At 46.8% G+C, this 18,154-nt stretch overlaps 1 protein-coding gene across 3 annotated transcripts in view; it reads left to right on the top strand.

The window, feature by feature from the left end:
• Sema5a (semaphorin 5A) overlaps nucleotides 1-18,154 on the top strand; it is a 567,085-nt gene that overhangs the window by 62,030 nt on the left and 486,901 nt on the right. The window lies entirely within an intron of this gene.

Here is an 18,154-nt window from a genome sequence, read left to right as displayed (position 1 = left end):
AAACTCACACACGCATGTACATGTGCACACACACACACACACACACACACACACACACACAACACAGCATTCCTCACATAATGCGCACACGAACCTAGTGTAAGGTCCAGGAGTGACCAAGGACCACGGAGACCACTCTGAGGCAAAGATGGATTTTTTTTTTTTAAATTTTGTTTATTTTTATTTATTTGAGAGTGACAGAGAGAGAGAGCGAAAGAGGCAAAGAGACAGAGAGAGAATGGGTGCGCCAGGGCCTCCAGCCACTGCAAATGAACTCCAGACACGTGCACCCCCTTGTGCATCTGGCTAACGTGGGTCCTGGGGAATGGAGCCTTGAACCGGGGTCCTTAGGCTTCACGGGCAAGCGCTTAACTGCTAAGCCATCTCTCCAGCCCAAGATGGACGTTTTTATTGGGGGGAGAAACACGAGCTGCCAGGACTGACTGTCAAGGGTGGAGCAGTCATCTTGGGGTCACAGATAGTGGCTTTATAGGCTCTTCGGTTGGGGAAAGTGAGGAAGGGAAAGAATTGTCTTCTTAGGGCAATAAATCTTTGTCCTTTACATTAGCCATAGGGTGAGACCAGAAGTGACCCGGTAAGAGATGGGTGGGAGACAGCAAATCTAGACTTGGAAACTTGTTAGGCAGGGGAGGGATAATGGCTGGACGATTTCTTTCTTTCTAAAATTTTTTTTCTTTTATTTTTATTTATTTGAGAGCAACGGACAGAGGGAGATAGAGAGAGAGAGAATGGGCGCGCCAGGGCCTCCAGCCACTGCAAACGAACTCCAGACACGTGCACCCCCTTGTGCATCTGGCTAACGTGGGTCCTGGGGAATCGAGCCTCGAACTGGGGGCCTTAGGCTTCACAGGCAAGCGCTTAACCGCTAAGCCATCCCTCCAGCCCGGCTGGGCAGTTTTTTGAGGAACGTGGATGACTCCTCTGTCGCCCTCCTGTTGTCCTGGGTGACTGCATTTTGTCCTGACCTGACAGTACAGTCGTGAGCCTGTTAATAGTGATGGTGGGTGATACCAAGCACAGGCGGTTATGAAGACAGGGGAGGAAATGATGGATTGTGGGGGTCGGGGGTAAACAAGAGGATATTCTGTAAAGAGAACAAGTGGTTCTTTGTCATTCAGTTGGCATCATGCTGTCATCCACTTACATCATCAGAGATAACTGGTTTCTCTCTTGCAGCTGTCCTCCAGACATACATAACATTCTTGCTTCTCCTTTGGGCTCTGGGCATGACCTTGACACTTGTCCTTCTACGTGATCGGTAGGTCCCCGTGGCTGCCCTCCTCCGCCTTGTGTGTTGTAAGATCGGCTGCTGTAAGGGAACCCTAAACATCGCTCTGCCCCGTCACCTCCCTCTGTTCTCTGTCCCACTTAGAGTTCTGTGCTTCTCTGTCCCAGCTGCCTCTTTCTCTGTTTCCTCCTGTATGAACGCATCTCTGGGAATGGGGTTCGTGCCATTTCTGGCAATCAACAGACGCTCTTCACTTGGTTACATAACTTAATGAAAACAATTTAGGTTACGCCGTGTGCCAACTTTGCGTGTAAAAAGAACAAACATTTATGTTTTCTTGTTTTTACAACATCAGCGAGGGGAAAAGATAATTATGATCGATACATTTTAAAAGAAATCTTCGGTAATTATGAAAATGAGTACCTAACGTTAGCTGTCATTTGCTGAACCATCTTCTCTGTGCCAGGCACGATTCTAGAAACTTCGTGTCTTAGATGATACGAAGCGTTGGGATTCTGAAGAAATCTATGACTTTCATTTTTGTCCCGTGGCAACAAGCAGTTTATAATGCGCCTGGTGTTTGAAGAAATGTACTCTTCGGGGCTGGAGAGAGATGGCTTAGCAGTTATGCGCTTGCCTGTGAAACCTAAGGACCCCGGTTCGAGGCTTGATTTCCCCAGGACCCATTTTAGCCAGATGCGCAAGGGGGCGCATGCGTCTGGAGTTCGTTTGCAGTGTCTGGAGGCCCTGGCGCGCCCATTCACCCTCTCTCTCTGTCTGTCGCTCTCAAATAAATAAATAAAAATAAACAAAAAAATTAGACAAAAAAGAAATGGACTCTTCTATCCTTAGGGTCAAGAGTGAGGTCATTTTAAGGGCGCATCTGCTGGCCTCACCAATACTTACCATCAAGTGTCCAGCATTCAAAGTGCTCATTAAAAAAAGCTTAAGCGGTCACAATGTTAAGATGTTATGTAAATAGAGGATCATGACCTCACATGAATTTCAAACCACTTAATGTTGGCCCCAGCCTAAGAGCACTGCTCAATAGCTATTGGTAGTGGAATAGACAGGGGCTCAGTGGCCATAAGCCCCTATTTCGCTCTGATAGACACTTGCTGGAAGGTCTTGGTAGGAATACATAGCCAGCCTCCAAGGAACTCTGCTTTTAGGTGTAGAAACAGGCATTCCCTGTAAGGTACTTGTGAGTATCCAGGAGGTCTGGCCAGGGCCTTGGCAAGGGTGCCTTGATCATATTCTTTTAATATTTTTTATTTATTTTTTGTTTGTTTATTTGAGAGCGATAGACAGAAAGAGGAAGAGGCAGATAGGTAGAGAGAGAGAGAATGGGCGCGCCAGGGCCTCCAGCCTCTGCAAACGAACTCCAGACGCGTGCGCCCCCTCGAGCATCTGGCTAACGTGGGTCCTGGGGAATCGAGCTTCGAACCGAGGTCCTTAGGCTTCACGGGCAAGGGCTTAACCGCTAAGCCATCTCTCCAGCCCCTTTAGTCAGGTTCTTGTGGGCAATAGTGTCTTGTGGGGAGCAGTCAGGGTAACTGCTACTCTTACACATCAGGCAGACAAGAGTCTGCGGTGCTCTGGACACACATTCCCTCTCTTGCCTCTTTTTGTTTGTTAGAATATGGAGACACCAGACACATCTGTGGGCTTTTACTGACATAGCTTGATTGCTGGCACCTTTGTAGTCTCCATACTGTCTCATTAGTGGAGCCCTCACCATGTTAAGTGCAAAAGGGTCTAGCCAATGTTTTGTCTAGAATAAAACTGCCACTTTGGCTACGCCAGGTTTAGTGTCTAGGGTCCCTTTCCCAAAGGGCTCAGGAAATCAAACAGCAAAACAAAATCGATTGGCTTCCTTTCTCATCTTTGCCATGCCCCCCTTTCTCCCCTCCCCCTTCTTTAAGGTTTGTCCTGTTACAGCCCTTGATAAGTGAGTATTTAATAACAAAGCTCTCTCTCTCTCTCTCTCTCTCTCTCTCTGTCTCTCTCTCTCTCTCTCTCTCTCTGTCTCTCTCTCTCTCTCTCTCTCTCTCTCTCTGTCTCTCTCTCTCTCTCTCTCTCTCTGTCTCTCTCTCTCTCTCTCTCTCTCTCTCTCTCTGTGTGTGTGTGTGTGTGTGTGTAGGCAGATGTCTCGACTCATGGGTTTCAAAGGCTCATCGCCCTCCCTGAAGTTGAGGACTGCAGCCGAGGGCCTCCAATCAGGGCTGTACTTTCTTTCTGGTTCCCTTGGACGTATGCCAGTTGCCAAGTGATAAGCACAGCTCGTGCCAACTTAGGCAGCGGTAGACTGGCTGCCACTTGAGGAAGCCCGTGGAGACTGTGTATGCCCGAGTTAGAGTTAACCCTGACTGACTGTATCCGAGCCGGCTTGCCCTGTCCATGGCATGCTGGGCACTGTCGTGGTATCAGTTACTTTGAATTACATGTGTGCAAATTGAGCTGGGCCGGGCGTGGTGGCACAATGCCGTTAATCCCATGCACTCAAGAGGCAGAGGCAGGAGGATTGCCGAGAGTTCAAGGCCACCCTGAGACTATGTAGTGAATTCCAGGTCAGCCTGAGCTAGAGTGAGACCTTACTTCAAAACCTACCCCCAACCCCAGAAAGAAAATTGAGCTGGGCACAGCCGGGCATTTTAATTTTTATTTATTTATTAGAGAGAGAGAGAGAGAGAGAGAGAGAGAGAGAGAGAGAATGGGAGTTCTAGGGCCTCCAGCCACTGCACTTCAGATGCATACACCCCCTTGTGCGTTTGGCTAACGCGGGTCCTGGGGAATCGAACCTGGGTCCTTTGGCACGTATCAGTGGGGCAATTCCTTAACTATCAGGACAATCTGGTCTGTGTTGTGAGTAGTTGGCTGCTTTTTATTTTTATTTTTTTTGCTGGCATGGAAATTCTAATTGTGTGTGGAAATTATTTCTATTCTCCACTTTAATTGCTAAAATCCCATAAATTCCACCCTCAGGGGAAAAAAAGGAAGTGTGTCTCTTTAGTTACTAACCTCTGTCATTCAGTCCTTTCCCAAAATTGTGGTTTTGTTGGAAAGAAAAAATAATAGGGAGAGTGAAAGTTGACTCAGAATGCTGTAATTAGATACTTATCTATATTGCTTTTTGTGGTAGCTTCGGTCATTTTAAATATTGTCCCCCTAGCCTTTTGGGGGGGGGACATAGAATCCTCAGTTTCACCTTTTAGTTTAGTAATTACAGTGAAATTACAGTGAATTTATATAAAACCCAACAAGCTGCATTATAGGGATTAACAGAAAGTTTTGTTTCTTACAATAGTTGAGAAAATATTTAGCCGTATGATCTGGAAGACTCAGTTTATGTGAGATTAACCATAATCAACACCTAATGTTTTTGTCACACCCCCAGCTGTATGTATTGGGGTGACCTTTGGAACTCGGGTTTCTTTCTTTTTTCCTTTCATGCTTGGCCTTTTCTGGGTGTAAGCTCTGGTTCTAGCGAGATGATCCAGCAACAGGACGGGTCCCTGTCTTTGGAGAGGAGATTCTGAGAAGGAAGGAAGTGAACAGTGTCCCATGTGTTTCTGAACCAAATTCCTGACTTAGCTTTTGGATGCTTTCCTGTGAACATTTCGTGTTCTCCTTTAAAACTCTGTGCACATGAAACAAGGCAGGAAATTGTGTGTGCTGACCGATATATACTTAATGGAGAGAGTTCTATATGCACATACACCAAACATATTTGGATCCTTGACTCTAAAGGTAACTTGTTGACGTTTTAAATTATTTATTTTCAGGCTGGAGAGATGGCTTAGCAGTTAAGCACTTGTCTGTGAAGCCTAAGGACCCCAGTTCGAGGCTAAATTCCCCAGGACCCACGTTAGCCAGACGTACAAAGGGGCACATGCGCCTGGAGTTCCTTTGCAGTGGCTTGAGGCTTCTCTTTCTCTCTCTCTGTCACTTTCAAATAAATAAAAATAAAAAATTTTAAAAACTTATTTTTTTAGCTTTTTGCATTGTAAAAACTGTGACTATGGAAATATTTTAGTTTTCTACTCGATAATAAAATCCCAATCAGAGGCTTGGGGTTAGGTTGCGGTTAGCAACTATTTGGACATAGGTACATGAAGCTACTTTTACGCATGTGTGAGGTTCAGATACGTCTTAATTGGAGAAATATCTTATGTCAAATATTGTTTTCTAGGGGTGGTGGCACACGCCTTTAATCCCAGCACTGGGGAGGCAGAGGTAGGAAGATCGCCATGAGTTCGAGGCCACCCTGAAACTACATAGTGAATTTTAGGTCAGCCTGGGTTGGAGGAAGACCCTACCTCAAAACAAAAACAAAACAAAGCAAAACAAATATTCATGATTTCCCCTTGAGCTTTGCAAAAAAGAATCATTATAATTATCAAGAAAATCAACGTGGGGCTGGAGGGATGGCTTAGCGGTTAAGACGTTTGCCTGCAAAGCCAAAGGACCCAGGTTCGATTCCCCAGGACCCACGTTAGCCAGATGCACGAGGGGGCGCACGCGTCTGGAGTTCGTTTGCAGTGGCTGGAGGCCCTGGAGCACCCATTCTCTCTCTCTCTCTCTCCCTCTTTTTCTCTGTCAAAAACAACAACAACATAAAAATCAACGTGGAAACTTCCAGTCCTATGAGGTGATAATGAAATCAGTGCCTAGTTGCGCTTTTTTTTTTTTTCCTTTTTTTCTTTCTTCAGAAACACCAGTAGTTGATTCTTCCACCATGGTATTAATTTAGCGTGAACTTTAGGCCACTGTGCAGCTTCTTTTTTTTTTTAAATATTTTTTTTAAATTTTTATTTATTTATTTATTTGAGAGTGACAGACACAGAGAGAAAGACAGATAGAGGGAGAGAGAGAATGGGCGCGCCAGGGCTTCCAGCCTCTGCAAACGAACTCCAGACACGTGTGCCCCCTTGTGCATCTGGCTAACGTGGGACCTGGGGAACCGAGCCTCGAACTGGGGTCCTTAGGCTTCACAGGCAAGCGCTTAACCGCTAAGCCATCTCTCCAGCTCACTGTGCAGCTTCTGAAACTCCCAATGAGAGATTTGCAGAGTAAAGGATGAGGGCGGGATTTGCTGGAGGGTGCAGAAGGCTTGGGAGAGGCTGGGGCAGGGCAGGCAACTAACATTCGCCTCCCCTGAAACGCACACAGCCAGGACAAGATCTGCACTCAGGATAACCTGCAGCTCTGCAAACTTAGCATGGCATCAGCGTGCTGTGTATATGGCAAAGGCTATGCTGTTCCTAACGCATTGCTTGTTCATTACAGAGCAGGCTGAATTGGGGGGGGGCGTCCTGTGTTTTCTCTGTGCACCCTGTTGTGGTCCACCTCGTACCATCAGCGGCCGGGCAGCGCAGTGCAGACCTTGGAGATGAAGGAAGGGTGCCTGATTCAGCTGGAGGGAAAATGGGACATCTTGGCTGTATCCCAAGGCAGGCTTTGGTTTAAAAAATTTAGGTATTGCAGGAGCGAGGTGGCACACGCCTTTAATCCCAGCACTCGAGAGGCAGAGGTAGGAGGATCGCCATGAGTTCGAGGCCACCCTGAGACTACATAGTGAATTCCAGGTCAGCCTGGGCTAGAGTGAGACCCTAACTTGAAAACTCAAAAAACCAAAATAATAATAATAATAATAATTAAAAAATAGGCATTAAGAATTTATGTCTGTAAACCTTGGAAATTGTATTGTTCTGCCATACTCCCCTTTACTGTGTTTTATGAGCAGGAAATTTTCTAGGTATACCGAAAGACCGTCGCTTTGTAAAACCCCATGGGGTAGACAGGCACCCCGCCTACGTGAACTACACGTGGTTAACTTCTATGGATGAGTCATAACTATGTGTCTCATTTATGAACACATCACAAGAGCATAAACTTGACTGAGGCAGAGTCAAAACTTTATAAAGTGGTGGGGAGTTGACAACTTCCTGGGAACAGTAACTCCCCACAGAGCTTTTCTTTTCTTTTGAAACATCTCTTTCCGTTTTAAAAGTATTTTATTTATTTGAGAGAGAGAAAGAGGGAGGGAAGAGAGAGAGAGAGAAAGAGAGAGAGAGAGAGGGAGAGAATGGGCGTGCCAGGGCCTCCAGCCACTGCAAACAAACTCCAGACACATGCACCCCATTGTGCATCTGGCTTACGTGGGTTCTGGGGAGTTGAACCTGGGTCCTTTGGTTTTGTAGGCAAGCGCCTTAACAGCTAAGCCATCTCTCCAGCCTGACTTTGTTTTTTTGAAAGGATTCTTTTTTTTTTTTAATCTATTTTATTTATTTAAGAAAGAGAGAGAGAAAGAGAGAATTACAATGATGGCTTTGGGGCCTCTAGGCATTGCAAATAAACTCCAGATGCATGGGCCACCGTGTGCATCTGGCTTGCATCTGGCTTATGTGGGTACTGAAGAATGAAACCTGGGTCCTTTGACTTTGCAGGCAAGCACCTTGACTGCTAACTCATCCTTCTAGCCCACTGGTTTTATCTATCTATCTATCTATCTATCTACCTACCTACCTACCTATCTATCTAAATATATATAATATATTTATACATAATATAAATTATATGTAATAATATATGTAATAATATAGATAGGTATATATATAAAGGACATCATCTATCTATCTATCTATCTAGATATCTAGATAGATAGATAGATATAGATATAGATATAGATATAGATATAGATATAGATACAGATATATGATGTCCTTTTACCATGGGAAAAAGAATTCAAGTGAAGTTAGAAAGGACATTAAATCACTTGATATTTTCCTTTATATCATTATTTTTCAGGTGTTCTATGAAAATTTGGGGAGTATAAAGCTTTGGATGTTCCTACAATATCTCCTGGGTCCCAGCCTGGGGCTCCCATTTCCCCTGTTGCAGCAGGTAGCACCCCAAAAGCAACACACATCCACCTTGGACTGGGGTCCAGGGAAACTTCCTGGGCTTGATATTTATTTATGCCTCTGCTTTCTGCTGACTCATTCAGTTGTGCCAGTAGCAGAATTGCAGCATGCGTATATTTTCATTGCATTCCCTATAGCTTGCAGTAACTGCTATACCTGTTTGACAGACTCAATCCTATAATGGTTCATCGTATACACAGAAACGATAAAATACAGACCAAAAAAAAAAAAATAAAAAAATAAAAATACATGTTGGGCTGGAGAGATGGCTTAGCGGCTAAGGACCCGGGTTTGACTCTCCGGATCCCACCTTTGGAAGCCAGACGCACAGAGGCGAGGCAAGCGCAAGGTCACATGTGTCCACTAGGTGGCGCAAGGATCTGGAGTTGGAATTTAGTGGCTGAGGCCCTGGTATACCAGTTCTCTCTCTGTCTCTCCATCTCTCTTGCTCTCTTAAAAAAAACAAAAGGGGGCTGGAGAGATGGCTTAGCGGTTAAGCGCTTGCCTGTGAAGCCTAAGGACCCCGGTTCGAGGCTCGGTTCCCCAGGTCCCACGTTAGCCAGATGCACAAGGGGGCGCACGCGTCTGGAGTTCGTTTGCAGAGGCTGGAGGCCCTGGCGCGCCCATTCTCTCTCTCTCCCTCTACCTGTCTTTCTCTCTGTGTCTGTCGCTCTCAAATAATAAATAAATAAATAAAAAGAAAAGTTAAGCTTTGTTTTAGAAGCACTATCAGGGCCTAGGGAGATAGGTCAGAGATTAAAGGTGCTCGATCATAAGCTTGCCGGCACCTGCCGCGCTCCCCGGCGCCCGTGGAAAGTTGGACGCAAAGTGGCTTGCGCGCGTGCCAACCCAATGTGCCCGTGTGGCAGGCAGAGCCACGACACTGCAGGAGGTCTGCAGCCAGCTGGGCTGGCAGTGGGCAGTGGGGGAAGAACCGAAGGAGTATCAGCATTCCACCGTCGTCCTCAGATTTCCACGCGTGCACGTGGCGCTCACAGAGGCGTGTGCGCTCACCCACCCACCCACCCACCGTAGAAATCCACCCATCCATGTGCGCAGCTGTCACAGCCTTCGGAAATTTGCATCCTAGCTCCTGAAATGCGCTCCTGACCCGACACAAGAATAGGGCATTTTTTTTTTTTTCTTCTCCAGAGCTGGCTGTTTGGTGAACAATTTCCTTTGTAAAGGCATTTGCTGTACTTTAGACTCTGCGCTTTACTTGTGGTTAACGGTTCTCTCTATTATATGGGCACACAGGTGGTGTTATTTTCAGAAATGCCTCGCACCCTGAGCGGCAAATGCGTGCTTCAGCCGGGCCCCGGAATCCGCGCACCGCGGGCAATGGCTGCGTGCAGTTTCAAGCAGGGTTCCTCAAGTCTAGATGAATGGATAAAGCGTTTTCGTAAGGTTGCCCTTAAGCCGGCCATCAGGTGCACCGGGTGATGGAAGGGGCTTAATGACACTTGGAGTCCCTGTGTTACACATCTGCCAGCTGCCAGGTTCTGGAAGGATTAAAAGCCAAGGGCCTGGCTAAACAGACCCTTTAAGGCTAGCAAAGCCTTTTGCCCAAAGCCAACGCTCTATTGTGATCCGTGACGGCTGCATCTCCTCCCCTGTGTCCAGCTCTCACCATGGCCAGCAAGGGTCTGGTGGAAGAATGGGATCGGTTGGGTCAGGGATTCGATCCCAGAGCAGGCTACACTTTCTCCTTTCCCCCTGGATCCCTGCAGACGTCCGCCTGCTTCTTAAAAAAAAAAAAAAAAAAAAGCTCAAAGAAGAAATGGAAAGATGGTAGCAAAAAGAATGAGAGTGTGGAGGAGCCATGTGGCAGCAACTACTGCCCAGGGCCTTCCTGGCTCAGGGTGGGCACCAGGTTTCATTGGTGAACACGGATACCCAGTTTGCTTTAGAGAGAGCCACATAGCCCATGTCTCACCTGGAGCAGGTGGTCTTACAGTGCCCTAAAGACTCTGCCCCCCCCCCACCTTCCTCCAACCTCTAGATCCCAAGGCAAGGAAGCACTTTCATGCTGAGGCCTCTGCTTCCTGGTTTACATGCAGGTGAAATGTCCCTGAACTTGTACGCTCCTGAGCTGTTAGGAAGGGAGGTGGGAGGAACGCAGCAAGTAACCGCCTGTGTCTCTCCCCTCTGCTTGGATCCAGCAGAGAGAGAGAGATTGAGAGAGAGAGAGAGAGAGAAAGAGAGAGAGAGAGAGAGAGTGAGTGTTGGACAGCATTGGTAGAAACACTGTCTTTCTCAGGTGTCTTAGCTACCCATTGACTTAAAATAATACTGGGGCTTGGGCTGGAGAGATGGCTTAGCGGTTAACCGCTTGCCTGGGAAGCCTAAGGACCCCCATTCGAGGCTCGACTCCTCAGGACCCACGTTAGCCAGATGCACAAGGGGCCGCACATGTCTGGGGTTCGTTTGCAGTGGCTGGAGGCCCTGGCGCGCCCATTCTCTCTCTCGCTCTCTGCCTCTTTCTCTCTCTCTGTCGCTCTGAAATAAATAAAAATAAACAAACCAAAAAAATTAAAAAAATAATGCTGCACCTGACATGTAAGTCACAGTCACCGAAGTTATTTTCAGTTATTCAGTGCGTTAAAAATCACTTGTTATACTTCTGTTGAAGAGAATAAAGAGACAGTTCAATAACTATTTTCATCCAGGGTTTAGATACTCTATTCTTGTTTTTATTTGTTACTTTGAGAGACACAGTAAAAGAGGCATATAGATAGACAGACAGACAGAGAGAGACAGAGAGAATGGGCACGCCAGTGCCTCCAGCCCCTGCAAACGAACTGCAGACGCGTGCGCCCCCTTGTGCATCTGGCTTACATGGGACCTGGGGAATCGAGCCTGGGTCCTTTGGCTTTGCTGGCAGGCACCTTAACTGCTAGGCCATCTCTCCAGCCCTCGTCTAGGGTCTTGTCTTTCAAGTTTTGTATTTCATATAAGGTGGCCACTCGGGCTCTGGAGGCTGTCTGGGAAAACAGCTTATTATAGACATTGGTCCTAATGCCAAGAGGCATGGCTACTCACGCATGGTAACAAGATGGCCCGTAATTAGAGGATACTTGGATCAGACCTTTACTGGGGTTTCCATGGAAACAGAACAGCAGGGCAAGCGGCGGGGGGTGGGGGGCGGCGGCTGCAGAATGGAGTAGCTAAGTCTGGTTAATTTAACAGCCTACTGGCTACGAGGATGAGCACTGCTCCCTGGTCCCAGGATGTATAGAGATGTGATAGAGATGGTGTGCTTCCTAATTATTGCCAAAGAGCTCCATTAAGATTTGGCCTTGTCGGGCGTGGTGGCGCACGCCTTTAATCCCAGCACTCGGGAGGCAGAGGTAGGAGGGTCGCCGTGAGTTCGAGGCCACCCTGAGACTCCATAGTGAATTCCAGGCCAGCCTGAGCTAGAGTGAGACCCTACCTAGGGGGAAAAAAAAAGCCTGCCCAGGGAGGGGGGGGGGAAAGGGGAAAGTCTCTTCTAGCCAGAAAAGCTTACAAGATGTCAAAACTTCTGTGTTGGGCTGGAGAAATGGCTTAGCAGTTAAGCGCTAGCCTGTGAAGCCTAAGGACCCCGGTTCGAGGCTCGATTCCCCAGGACCCACGTTAGCCAGATGCACAAGGGGGCGCACGCGTCTGGAGTTCGTTTGCAGTGTCTGCAGGCCCTGGCATGCTCATTTTTTCTCTCTGTCTCTGTCTGCCTCTTCCTTTCTCTCTGTCACTCTAAAATTAAAAAAAAAAAGGCAACCCCCCCAAAAAAAAAAAACAAACCCATATACGTTAAGTTGAGATGGATGAAATGGAGTTTGGGTGGAGTTTGGTCATTATGTACAAAGGACCAAACTAGAATGCCATCAAGGGCCTGAGCTTGTGCCAGGCAGGACCCAGACCCCAGACCTCCAGCCAGCGGGTGGTAAGAAACCGGAGCGACCATGAGCTTTGCAGCTTCCGTGAGAAACTAGTGAGGTTCCTCCAAAGCTGTCCTGGAGACGGATGTCAGCATCTCTGACTTGCCCCGATGCCTACTGTCCTCCAGCAATAGCTAGGGACCATGTGCAGTTTCCAGAGAACCTGTCTTCAGGATGCACTGCGATCTGGAGCGTCAAGTCTCATGCATCTCCGGGTGTGCCCGGTGATCGAGATGCACAAGGAAACACGTCCCTGAGACCAGACAGGTTCCTGCCATTCCCACCAGAGCCGTCTGTTCCAGCAACACATTTGGACTCGGATCTTTTTTTAAAAATTTTTTGTTTATTTTTTATTTACTTATTTGAGAGTGACAGGGAGGAGGAGAGAGAGAGAGTGAGAGAGAGAGAGGGAGAGGATGGGTGCTCCAGGGCCTCCAGCCACTGCAAATGAACTCCAGACCCATGTGCCCCCTTGTGCATCTGGCTAACGTGGGTCCTGGAGAGTCGAGCCTTGAACCAGGGTCCTTAGGCTTCACAGGCAAGCGCTTAACTGCAAAGCATCTCTCCAGACCTTTAAAAAAATAATTTATTTATTCATATACTAGAGAGAGGTAGAGAAGGAGATATAGAGAGAAAGAATGGGTGCACCAGGGCCTCTGGCCACTGCAAACGAACTCCAGGCCCATGCGCCCCCTTGTGCATCTGGCTTACGTGGGTCCTGGGGGGATCGAACCTGGGTCCTTTGGCTTCACAGGCAAACGCCTTAACCGCTAAGCCATCTCTCCAGCGCTGGACTTGAAAGGTTCTTGAAAGGTTCAGCGGGAGGCAACAAGCATGAAAAGTATACAGAGAGCTTTTTTTTCCTTTTAAATCAACAAGTACCTTGGGCATGATGTTTGAAACAGCATGGGTGATATTTTCTTGGGAAGCCTCTGATATCGGCAAGACGAAGGCCAGAGACGCTTACAAGTTCATGGTTCCCTACCAGCTGTGAAAGTTGCTTGTCTTTATGCCATTGCGCTGTCATTGGCTTCCAAGTGTTTCCAAAAGAAGTATCACGTTTCTAGTAGCATCCAGGGTGCCAACATGCCATTGCATTTTGAAGACCATACCAGATTAACCAATTTAGAGGGCAAATATTGAACTCACAGGCAAGGCTATTATTTCAAGACCGTTTTATTCGTGCGCATGAAGCCCACAAACGAACAGTGATTATTCCAAATGATCCGCCCAGGGCTTTGCAACTCTCAGTAGTTAGTAGCGGCTGTGTGCGTGGGTTTAGGGGCCTGAAAAATAGACCCATAGGCTTACCTGTGCATAATGGACACATAAACCTTAAACATAAACACACAAAGATGTGGAGAATCAAAGAGGTGCTTATACATCGCCAGTCTCATTTAGGTGAGTTGGTTGTGTATTTTCTGGCTAAATAATTTTTTTTTTTCTTTTTCTTTTCAAGGTAGGGTCTCACTCTAGCCCAGGCTGACCTGGAATTCACTATGGAGTCTCAGGGTGACCTCGAACTCACGGCGATCCTCCTACCTCTGCCTCCCGAGTGCTGGGATTAAAGGCGTGCGCCACCACGCCCGGTTTAAATAATTTTTTGTTGACTGTTGCTGCATATCTGGTTATTAGGGGGCAGGAACATATGTCTTAGCTTCTACCAACTCTGAACTTCAGATTTTGACCCTAGTCTTTACTAGTTGGGGTAAATTGGGCATAGTTACGGCCCTGAATAAAACCAAAAAAGGACTTAGTAATAACTCTCCTTGTGACATTCACTGGGATACCAGTAAGCTAGGTACTTCCAAGTTTCGTAGATGAAATGGACATTTCTGATGCTTCTTTATGAAACAGACTGATACTAGGGTATTGTGATTTGCATATGTGTGTTTGGATGTATATGATTGTGTGTGTGTGTGTGTGTGTGTGTGTGTGTGTGTGTGTGTGTGAGCACACACGTCACGGTGCACATGGACAGGTCAGAGGACAAGCTTGGGTGACATTTCTTGCCTCCCAGCTTGTTTGTGACTCATTGGTCACCTCCGTGCTCACCAGACCAGCTGCCCCAAGGGCTTCTGGGAACCCTCCTGTCTCTGCACACCGAGATTAAAGACATGTGTGCTGCCATAGCTGCTTTATAGGAGTGGTGGGGATCTGAACTCTGGTCCTCGTGTTTGGGATGCAAGTACTTTATGCAACGAGCTGTCTCTCTCCAGCTCAGCCGCCTACCTCTCTCCCCACACTGAGTTGTGACATGGACAAGTAAGTCCGATGACCCCCACCCCCCTCCAGGAGCTGGGGTCATTGCTGGCAGGAATCTGACTGTGTGGCTTTGTGGCTTTTGGAACTGGTTTGTGGGAGGAATGTGAAATTATTTTATTTTTTTGTTGTTGTTATTGTTTTTTGAGGTAGGGTCTCACTCTAGCTCAGGCTGACCTGGAATTTTCTCTGTAATCTCAGGTTGGCCTCGAACTCACGGCGATCCTCCTACCTCTGCTTCCGGAGTGCTGGGATTAAAGGCGTGCACCACCACACCCAGCTAAGACCCTATCTTGAGCCCCCCAACCCCCGCCACAAAAAAAAAAAGATATACTCTTGGAAGGTTTATACCAGCTCTCATTTGAATATATTGTCTCTCCTCGGAAGCTCAAAGATCCTTTTTGTTCTTACCACTTGGATCATCATGCTCTTGCTCCCCAAACTACATCAGATTTTTATTTATGTTTCATTCACACCAATGGATGTATTGTTTCTGGCTTCTCAGTTAGACTGTACCCATCTCCAGGGCGCTCGTGCGCAGCATCCTCTTCCTTGCTTACTACTTAGAGTAAATGTTTGTTGAATGAACTGACAAATACATGCGCTCTTAATTAGCAAAAGAGAATACTTTGGAGTATTCACAGGCTTCAGAGAGAGCTTGTGCAGGAGCTCTGGGGTGTCCTTAACCCAAGACTCCTCTCCTTGCCTACCCCCACCTTCCAAGGCCAGTACTGAAGGCTTCACCCCTGACTGGATCTTACCCATCAAGCAGGAATTCCAGCACATTCCAGGTATGACTGAGGGGGTAGGGAAGCCTCCTGACTAAAAGAGGACACAGGTGCTTAGCTCCCTAAAGTAATGGAAACTTCAAAGCAGGAAAAGTTTGTCTTTAAGCACTTCGAGATATCTTATGACCACTCTGATTTTTGAAGTGGATTCTTGCACATATGTAAACATAGTGTTTCTTCTGAAATTCTTTTTAAAATTTTTAGGGAAACACTTTTAAATATTTTATTTTTATTTAGGTATTTATTTGACAGAGAAAGAGAGAGGGAGGAAGAGAGAGAGAGACAGGGACACAGAGAATGGGTGCGCCAGGGCCTCCAGCCACAGCAAACGAACTCCAGACGTGTGTACCCCATTGTGCATCTGGCTAACATGAGTCCTGGGGAATCGAACCTGGGTCCTTTGGCTTTGCAGGCAAGCAACTTAACCACTAAGCCACCCCTCCAGCCCATGAAATCCTTAATTTTAGTTTCAGAATGACTATTTTAAATACATTTGTTTGTTTATTTGAGAGAGAGAATATTGGCACCCCAGGCCCTCTAGCCACTTACAAACAAACTCCAGGCACACATGCCACCATGTGTGTCTGGCTTACATGGGTTCTTGGGAATCAAACCTGGGTCTTTAAGCTTTGAAGGCAAACACCTTAACCACTAAGCCCTTTCCTCAGCCCCCTCCCCAAATCATAATTCTAATACACAGCAGTCATCTCTCAAGAATTTTACAGTAAAATATGCTAAAAGGCACATCATTTTTTCTTTTAGAAAGAATATTGCATCTCTTTAGCCATATGTTTTGAAAAGTAATACTTTTATTTGAGGGGGCTGCTCAAAGTAGGGTCTTGCTATAGCCCAGCCTGACCTGGAATTTTCACTATGTAGTCTCAGGGTGGCTTCGAACGCTCAGCGATCCTCCTACCTTGGCGTCCCATGTGCTGGGATTTAAGGCGTGCGCCACTACATCTGGCTGAAAAGTGACTTGTTAAATGTGAGTCAGTGCTATCGGCCTATAGAATGAAATACTTGTTCCGCAGTATTTGTCTGCCAATCACACTAGTCAGAGCTCTCTAGAGGAGCAGAACTGATAGAATGAATGGATATTTTAGAGGGGTCAGCCTACAGGGCATGTGCTGGGCAGTCCAAAAGCAGCCGTCTGCAGGCTGGAGGGGCAGAGATCCTGGAAGCACTGCAAACAAACTCCAGACGCGTGCGCCCCCTTGTGCATCTGCCTAACGTGGGTCCTGGGGAATCGAACCTGCGTCCTTTGGCTTTGCAGGCAAACGCCTTAACCGCTAAGCCATTCCTTCAGCCACGCCCCCATGGCATTTCTTAATTACTTGCTGCAAGCTGTGACGTTGTAACGCTTAACGAATTCTCATCCAGATCGTGGCGGTCACGTCCCTTGCGCATAAGAGCGAGCTGGCAAGGACATCTTGCAAACTCTGAAGTGCTGTGTAGCTGTTGGGTGTGTGGGAGGCTGTGAAGAAGGGCAAAGTTGTTGGAGGCCCATGGAGCAGTGAGGTACTGCTTAGCTGAGAGCTAGGGCCTGGGCGGGGGTGAGGAGGAGGTTTCCTAACTGCTACGGGGTGTGGAGCCAATGACTTCCTGCGTGTCAGCACGTGTCCAGAGAAACTCTGGTCATCAAGTATCTGAACTTTGGAAACTTGCCTGGACAGCGGAGACTGTACTAGAAATAACAGTTAGCTTCTGTATTCATCATATACCTTAATTAGGTTGAGCATCGATCGTGAACTGCCTCGAAAGCCCTCTTTGGAGAGAGTGTCTTTTGAATTTGCGACTCTGTAGTATCCTTTTTGCCTGTCCCACTGCTCCAAGAAATAATCACCTTGAGGTCAAGGCCTGTCTCGTAATTTCATGTTACTTCTTATTATTTCTGTAATGCCTGGCTAATTTTTTCTGCAGAAGAGCACCGTGGATCATTGTTGATTTAATTTGGGTTTATGTAAAATAGATCGTTGGGCTGGAGAGATGGCTTAGCCATTAAGGCACTTGCCTGTAAAGCCAAAGGACCAAGGTTTGATTTCCCCAGGACCCATGTAAGCCAGATGCACAAGGTGGCACATGTGTCTGGAGTTCATTTTCAATGGCTGAAGGCCCTGGTGTGCCCGTTCTGTCTCTCAAATAAGAATATTTATAAAAGAGAGAGTTAATTTCAATGTTTCTGAGAACATTTACAGAATAAGTATACATCAAGAAAAGAGCACAGTCCATTCATAAGAAAAGTGTCCTTTTAAGATGAACTACGAGGGCTGGAGAGATGGCGTAGCAGTTAAGTGCTCGCCTGTGAAGCATAAGGATCCCGGTTCGAGGCTCGGTTCCCCAGGTCCCACGTTAGCCAGATGCACAAGGGGGCGCACGCGTCTGGAGTTCGTTGGCAGAGGCTGGAAGCCCTGGCGTGCCCATTCTCTCTCTCTCCCTCTACCTGTCTTTCTCTCTGTGTCTGTCGCTCTCAAATAAATAAATAAAATTAAAAAATACTTGTATAGAACTGACAATTTGGAACCCATTTTTTTAAAAAAAAAAGATGAACTACGAACTGGTACAATATTTAGCCCATGTTGGGGAATAGATTGTGTTTAAGGTTAAGGGACTTCCCACCTGCCTCACTGAATATGGGCGCTTCAAAAAGTGAAATCAAAGCAGGTAATTTTTACAGAAGACATTATTTTTCAAAATTTTCAGTTTTTTCTCTGAAGATCTGTTCTGAGTGGCTGAGATTGTGCCAGTCTTGGCGTTGCCCACCTTTTGCCAATACTGCATCAGAGGCATCAAGTGCATGGCAGCCATCTGTAGCCACAGGCTCCCTGACCTCAGATTCCGTGAACTGCAGTTAGAAACTATCCAGGGAAAATCTCATCTGCACTGATTAAGCCACAGACTTATTTTTCTTGTCATTATTCCCTGAGTACTGTAGCGTAACAATTACTTATATAGCATTTACATGCGTAAAGGAGCGTGCGTGCAGGTTTAATGTAAAAGTTATTCACTTTTTTG

Source organism: Jaculus jaculus, chromosome 21, assembly GCF_020740685.1.
Source record: "Jaculus jaculus isolate mJacJac1 chromosome 21, mJacJac1.mat.Y.cur, whole genome shotgun sequence".
NCBI classification, from domain to species: domain Eukaryota; kingdom Metazoa; phylum Chordata; class Mammalia; order Rodentia; family Dipodidae; genus Jaculus; species Jaculus jaculus.
This window is presented reverse-complemented; position numbering and strand designations above follow the sequence as displayed.